This window comes from Phocoena sinus, chromosome 8 (genome assembly GCF_008692025.1).
Source record: "Phocoena sinus isolate mPhoSin1 chromosome 8, mPhoSin1.pri, whole genome shotgun sequence".
In the NCBI taxonomy this organism is placed as follows: Eukaryota; Metazoa; Chordata; class Mammalia; order Artiodactyla; family Phocoenidae; genus Phocoena; species Phocoena sinus.
Window position 1 is genome coordinate 61,049,712 of NC_045770.1, and position 8,264 is coordinate 61,057,975.

At 45.9% G+C, this 8,264-nt stretch overlaps 1 pseudogene; it reads left to right on the forward strand.

Moving 5' to 3' along the window:
• The first annotated feature begins 379 nt into the window (after positions 1-379).
• Positions 380-1,349, forward strand: LOC116758330 (annotated as a pseudogene).
• The last annotated feature ends 6,915 nt before the right edge of the window (positions 1,350-8,264 follow it).

The window sequence follows — 8,264 nt, forward strand, 5'->3', positions numbered from 1 at the left end:
GATTGAACCTCAAACTCTGAACTCAGACAGACCCTAACCCTAACACGCACTAGAAAAGCTGGGATCTGGAAGGATCTGTGCAAACCTGGCGGTTCTGTTGTGGAAGTAGCCAAGAGCAGTGTCTGTGGTCAGAAACATCAGCTCTGGAAATGAAGAGCTGTTGCACATGTGTTCTGAGTGGGCTTCATACACTGAGATTAATGGGACCCCCAGGGAGGTATTAGAGCAGAAGGAGGCTGGAGTTCAGAATTACCAGAAGTACTTAGTCTTTGTTTGCTGCCCTCACTGTTTCAGTGTCCTTTCCTAATAAGTCCTTTTTCTCCTCTGAGCCATGACTGAGTGATTTCTCCTTTTCCCTTTCATAGACCCTGGACTTGGGATGCAGAAACCTTGATTCTTGATTCCTGCTATGGCCACACCAAATGGAACTCTGGTCTACCCAGCATACTTCCTGCTGGTGGGCATCCCTGGCCTGGGGCCTGGGACCTAATGTCCACTTTTGGCTGGTTTTCCCACTGTGTTGGCCACCCTGGGCAACCTGGCCATTGTCCTCATCATCCATGTGGAAATGTGCCTTCATGAGCCCATGTACCTCTTCCTGGCTGTGCTTTCTAGCATTGACCTAGTCCTCTCCTCCATTACTATGCCCAAGATGGCCAGCCTCTTCCTGACGGGCCGAGTTCAATGTCTGTCTGGCCCAGCTGTTCCTTATCCATGCTCTGTCAGCCATGAGTCAGCTGTCCTGCTGGCCATGGCGTTTGACCACGTTGTGACCATCTGCCACCCACTGCGGCATGCTTCTGTGCTCACAGGGCCTACGGTCACCACGGTCACCAAGATCTGACTAGCTGCCCTGACCAGAGGATTTGTATTCTTCTTCCCCCTGCCCTTCATCCTGAAGCAGTTGTCATACTGCCAAACACACACTGTCACACACTCCTTCTGTCTGCCCCAAGATATTATGAAGCTGTCCTGTACTGACACGACGGTCAGTGTGGTGTACAGGCTCTTCATCATCCTCGCGGTCATGGACGTTGACTCTCTCTTCCCTGGCTTCTCCTGTATCCTCATTCTGAGGGCAGTGTTGGGGCTGTCCTCTCGGGGGGCAGCACTCAAGGCTTTCAACACCTGCATCTCCCATCTCTGTGCTGTGCTGGTCTTCTATGTGCCCCTCATCAGGCTCTTGGTGGTACACAGGCTGGGTGACCCCACTTCCCTTCTCCGTGTGATTATGGCTAATATCTATCTATCTACTACTACCACCCATGGTTAACCCTATAGTCTATGGAGCCAAAACCAAGGAGATTCATTCACGGGGCCTCCATACGTTCTTACAGGATGGCGGGTGAACAGGATAATCTCTTCAGTGTCCTCAGTCTCTACCAAAGATGGCAGGATTTGGGTCCTGTTGAACATCTTGGTGACTGGCACATCCAACCCACTGGGATGTCTGCTCCCAGTTACTTAAATAGACCTTGAATTTCTGTCTCCAGGAATGTGTCAATACAGAAGAACTTACGACATTTTGGACAGGTTATCCTGGTGAGTGATCACCCTAGTCTCTCTGCTGTGGTGGCCTTGCTGTATTCCTCTCTCCCAACTAGAAAATACACCCAGTACTGACATGAGAAGGCTGTAAATGACATACCTTAGGATTCATTCCAGTCTTGATATATGATTTTAATTATTTTGCTTCCATGTATCCATGTCAGTGAATCTGTGTTAGCTATAAAGCTTCTTTCTTGGACCCCAAAGTGGTTACACAGCCATTTTTAGGGGTTAATGAAGGTATTTGGATGATAGTAATTGGAGGGAGGGAGACGGTAGAAAAAACGAAGAAACAGCTCACATGAAACGTTACTTTTCTGTATGCATGTGAGTGTATTTATGTGGAATCTGCCAGTGTCAATGTCATCTATGTGGTTCTATTGGAGACTGTTTTTCCTAAAGGGTGATGCTTATCCTGGTTGTGGCTGTGAGCATGTGTGTTTATGTGACTGTATGTATTTTTAGTGTGTGCGTGTCAGTACGTAGAACATGTGCCAGTTGTGTTTTGGTCTGTGTGATAGTTGTGTCCTGGTGTGTATACACTTCATAAATAATGTCTCTGTACGTTTATTATGTTTATGTGGCCTCTGTTAGTTGGTATGTGATGTGCATCTATGTGAGAATGATGGACAATATCTTTATGTGTATCTGATGAGAATGCTGCCTCTTTTTTCCTTCATATCTGTAATATGTAAATGTACAATGTTACATATTCATAACAATGTGGAATATATAATATGCATGAGTGTGTGGAATGTGTAGTGTTGGGATGCTGTGCCTTTTGGCATGTGTGGTGTTTATCTTTGGGCATATATCTGTTGTGTGTCGTATTTGTGATATGAAATCCATTTGTGTAATATATATGTCTTTAGTCATATGTAGGTGGAATATAATGTCTGAAGGATATGTGAAAAAAAAGATACGTGTACAAGGGTGTGTGTATGTGTATGCATTGTTTGTGATTATTGTGTTTTAGGGAGTATTTCCTTTGTGCACTGGGTATGGATTATATGACACAAGATGGGTATAACTTCTGTGTTCCTGGGCACTGATTGAAGAATGTGTGTATATATCAGGTTGGAGGTAGGAAATTGAAGTAATTTCCATATTTGGGAGCCATGACTCAAAGAGGCCCAGTTTCTTGGCTTGGGCTCAGCCTGGGATTATGTTTCAGTCTCTGGGACTGATAGAAAAGCACAATGGTTATCTTCTCAATAGGCAGACCACACCTTCTTCATCCTGACCACAAGGATTTCAGGTGCTTCTGTGACTTCTTCCCTTCTTTCCTCCCACCCTTCTGGAGGCACTGATCTCCCTAAATTTGCTTCAGTAGCAAATCACATATCTTCCCCTCCCCCTTGGCTTTCTTGCTAATCTACTAAACATGTTTAAGTGTCCTTGATTGTAGGGAGTTTCTTTTAATCCCTTTGGGGAATCAGTGAACGAGGATGGGGGTTGGGTGTGAAGGAGAGCAATAGGAGACATTGTGAAGACTCTGTCACCACCCCCCCAGGGGTCTCCCCGCCCCCCATGTAGACTCACTTAACTTCCAGCTCTTGAAATTTGTTAGGTCAAAAACGTTCACATTGAAGAATTATAGGTAGAGAACAATGTACGCTCATTTGAGGCGGAAGAAAGAACACTGAAGTACGACTTCTAAGGTTAAAGTCCTGGAAATATCATAAAGTGACATACTGTATAACCTCTCTGGATTTTGTTTCCTCTTCTGTATAATGAGAAACTACAATAGCAGTGATGTTGTAAAGCTTAAACCCTATGAATGTTCTTTGTAGACTTCAAAGTGTTGTAAATATGCAAGAAATGATCATATTCATGGTTGTCTCACTGTACAGCTTTAGGAAACATTGTCCACACCACGGTCCACGTGAATGGTGCTCCCATATAGTGCAGTGCATCACCAGTTTTGCCACATGTGGCTGTCCTGACTTATTGTTATTAAAACAACTCTTTTTCTCTTAATAAAGTGTTTTCACAAAGCTTCAGACAAGTTGACATTTATTTTCCTGTGCTGGTGTCTGATTTACAAATGATGTTCAAATTTACAAATGAAATTCAAAGACAGCACAACCTTGCCAAGAAATTCCTTTAGACATGGTAGATAACTGTATTAGGGAAAGAGACATTGTGGGGTTGGCATTAGATGCAATAGATGTTAGGATCACTAGCTTTAATATTTGGGCAAGTTACTTAGCCTACTGCACCTCATTGATTTTTGGAAACTCTAAATGCTGTAAAAAGGAAGTATAATGTAGCTCTGGGTGGGTGGTTGTGGGGATTAAATAGGATAATAGGTGTGAAAACACATGGAAAATAGAAAGTAATCAACTCACATTGGTGGCAACGGTTTTAATAATAAAACTGATAAAATGAGATATGTTTATTGCATTTACAGGGAATTTTCAAAGCACAACAGACTTCACCTTTCATAACAACCTGTTGTGTCAAGGCCAGGAGCTAGTCCCTTATCCAGGTTGCAGTATTACTGGCTTTAGATTAACTCATGGCCTTCTTTCTCAGGAGATCTTGGGAAATCTCTGTTCCTCCAGAATCTCTTTATTTGGATAACTGGGGGTGACTGGGGTAATTGTTGCTTGTTGGAAAAGTCGGCTAATTGCCAGACTAAATTAAGGGCTTCCCCTAGGCTCCCACAGAGTCTGTTTCCCTCTGTCATAAAACTTAAAGCTTTGTATTCCAACTGGATGTTTATCCCTCTGTCATAGAGCTTAAATAGTTTTATGATAGCTGTCTGTTTATCTTCCATCACAGAACTGAAATATCCATATACATAGTTGTCTGTCTCCCTTGAGGACAACACTAGTTTTCTTTGTCTCTGGGGCCTGACATATAATGTGCTCAATGGCTCTTTGGCTGGGACCCCTTGGAGAGAAGGAAAGGGTGAGTGAGTTCCGGTTTACCTAAGATAAATAAATTGACTTATCCCTCCCCAGCCCTCCCATTCCCCACCCCATCCACGCTCATCTCTTTTTCCTGTCTCTATAAATTATCGTCCTTAGTTTGACCTGTGCTACTTTATAAAGTCAACAAAGTACTTTCCCCACCCATTAATGATCAATTATGATCTAAACCCAACATTATACTATAGATAATATTTGGTTAATTATTCCCCACTATGGAGGCAGGATCCTTCTGTAATCTCTACTCAACGCCCTGTGAATCTGGTGGAAACAGTCTAGCTGGTGGAAACAGTCACTCTCCTTGGCCCTGTGTGAACACTGGGTGGTAGTGCTACCTCTAATCTTTCCAGGTGGCTCTGTCCCAGCTTTAGGTAGCTTGTTCACGTGCATGTGGGCTCAGTACTCAGCTGGAATCTTGCAGAGGGCCCTCTACATGTCTCTGGAGTTCTTTCTCTGTGTAGATCTCTCACCTCCAATACCTGGTCTTCAAACTCTAGCTAGCTGGAGCTTCCTGGTCTCTCAGCTCCACGGCCCTAACTTAAGGTGTCCTCTGGATTCTGCCTGGGTTTTCCTACCCTGGCCTGCAGCAGGGAACCTCTCTCAAGGCAGTAAGTTGGGGAAGCCCCAGGTTCACCTCATTTGTTTCCCAGGCTGCAGGGCTCATTGTCCTTCATTGCCTGATATCCAGTATCTTGCAAACTATTGTTTTATGTATATTGTCCATTTTAGGTTCCTTCAGGTGGATGCTACTTCCTGTTATTCTGTCTTGGCCAGAAGTAGAAGTCCCTGGGGTATCACTTTTTAAGTCTTCACACCGTCTAAGTCTACGGGAGGTTGAAGGAGGCAGCAGAGATGGCTCCAGGGTGATAGCAGTGAGTGTCAGGCTGCAGGTTTACAGGTACTTGGAGATCAGGTAATCACTAGTTTTGATGCGGTCTGAGTTGGAATGGCCTGATTTGACATTGTCTAATTTTACATAGTTTAAATCAGCATGCCCTGTGTTGTAGTTGTAGTTGTGAAACTGATGAGTAAAACATGAGGAGAAACCAACTAAAATTTACTTTGCTTTATTAATAGACTTTTTAAAAACATTTAAATATGCGAGGTATTTCGTTTCACATTCAAACTGTTCTCTAACTCTCTAAAATGTCCTCTCACTATTTTTGCCCTTAAGAGAAAAACAGATGTCTTATATGGCTGGGGTTGGAGGTAAGGGAGGGTTAAGGAAACCACGTCCTCCTTCCTCAACAAGAAGTTCAGGAACTCAAGGTCAGGGAGTGGAAGGCAGAGGCATGGTCCCCAGGAATCCCTGTTATGCGTTAGCTAGAGACAGTCCCCAGAGTCTGGGGGACCAAGAAGATGCAGCCCTAGAGCTCTGGGGAAAAGCAGGTGGGTCCATTGGGATCCAGGCCCAGCAAGGACCCAAGCGGCACCACCAATGGAAAGAAGGTCAGGGAAAGCTTCAGGAAGGCAATGAGTTGGCACTTAATCTTGGGGTCCCCCTGAAAGTACATCCTGCTTTTCCTCTGGCTGAGTTTGATAAGCCTGGTAAGAAACTTGGAGAAAACTCCTCGCAGAGGCCATGGCCACACACATGAGTTTCTTCTAGCCTTTCCTCACTCATTCACTCTGTCTAACTTCACATGGGAACTGGCAGAAATATCCCAGCTGGCACAGGGCCCATCTGGGGAGGATTCTAGAGACCCCTCTACCCACTGCCCCTCCTTCCCCATACTCCAAGCACACCTTCCCAGAACACAGAAGCCAAGAAGGACACCAGTCCCACAGTTGGCTACAAGTGGTACCTGCTGATAGACCCTCTGGCAGCACCCTGCCCCCAAGCAGGGAGAAGCCAAAGGAGGGAGGAGGTATGACAGAATAAAAAAGCCTGACGTGGGAGGTTCAAAGGAGGGGGTGGAGACAGAGAGGGCTGCTCTTCAGTGCAGCCTGCCAGACTGCTTCTGGAAGAGTCCTGGAGAAAAGGGCACACGTTCCTTCAACGCAGTTGAGGTGAGTGCAGGAGACTGGGGGTGAGTCCGGGTGTGTGGGTTTCTTGCAGCTAGGGGTCCCTCATTAGACCTGCTGAGTGAATGAGAAACCAGGCCCGGAAGAACCAGAAGTCCAGGGGTAGGACCGGGGAGGTAAAGGAGGCCCCTGACTCAAAGGACAGACAGACTTAGCAATTTCTATGTTCGTGTGGTGAAGGGAAGCATGGGTGGTGTTGGCTGCTTCCTCGGCAGTTTTCAAGAAATTTTCTAGTGATCGGTTTACTGGGGTGCCCATGTAGAGCCTGGCGGGAACTGGCCTAAATGAAAGTGATGGGGGCAGAGAACAGATGGGGCTGGGACTGAGCTAGAGTTTGATTGGGGTTCAGTGTGAGAACGCAGCCAGTCCCACTCAGGTCGTTAGTGCGGTCAAAGCTCACTTTGTGATCAGGGGTCAGACCATAGCTCTGTTTGGGTTGTGGGCTCTGAATGGGGTCCAGGCTCATGTTGTACTTTGCATCAGGAGTCAGGCTGTGGCTGAGACTGAGACTTAGCAATCTTCCCGGGGCTCTGATGCTGACCCAGTCTGTGTCTAGGATCAGGGTTCAGTCTTCAGCCCATTTAAAAAGTGGATTTTGCGTCCACACTGCGACTGCCCCTGCCTTGCACTCGTTTAACCTCCCACCCCCCTCCTCCCACTGAACCACTTGCAGCTTTTCAAACAGCGTGTGTTCTCTTTCTCTCTGGGTCTTTGCGTTCACCAGAATGCACTTTTGAAAACAAATTAGATCAGGTCTATTGCTTAAATACCCCCAAGTCACTCAGAATTAAATCAAAGCTCCTTGCCATGTCCTGCAAGCCCCTACACGATCTGGCTCCTGCCCTCCTCTCTGACCTCATCTCTTACAACTCTCCCGTGCTCTTGATACTTGGGCCACCTTGACCTTCTTCCTTCTGGGAACCCCCAAAGCAGAAGACCTTTTTCTCTTGCCTCCTCTTCCTGAAACACTCTTTGCCTCGATCTTAGAATGGCTGGTGTTTTCTTATCACCCAGCTCTCAGCTCATATATCACTGCCTCAGAGAGGCCTTCACTGACCCGTTGTCTCAAATAAGGGTGCCCCACCTCTGTCCTTTTCTATCCATCACTCTGTCTTATCTTCAGTGCACTTATCTTTACCTGAAATGTTCTTGCTTATTTGTTTACCTTCTGTTATGGCTCTCCTAGTTCTTGAGCTCCATGAGAGCAGTGATCTTTTCTGTATTATCCACTGTTTTATCTCCAGTTTTGGGCACATAGTAGGCGCTCAATGTGTTTTGTCGTCTCACTGAATGCTGCTGTCCCCATGCCCCCAACCCTGCCTGCTTAACTGTGACTGGCCCTGCAAGTCTTGGCTCAGATGTCACCTCCTCAGGGAAGCCCTCTGAGCCTGATAACTTGGTGAGCTATTGTCTGCTTTGTTCCCGAGGCTCTTGTACTTACCCCTGTCCTAGCATTTATCACAACATGTTATGATAGCTGCATATTTGTCTCAATGTCTCCCCACCACTGGAGGCCTGAACCATGACTTGTTTACTCTGTATTTCAGTATCTCCAGCGCTTAGCACGGAGTCTGGCGTAGTCATTCAGCCAATAATTTTTGGAAAAAAAAAAAAAGAAATCAGTGTACCAATCAAAGTCCCAGATCAGGCTTTTCCACTGCATGTAGGCAACACTCAGAGAAGCCTAGAAGGGCCCTGATAACTAGGTCAAACTTTGAAGGTGTGTGGGAATCTTATTGGCTCTGGTTCTACCTG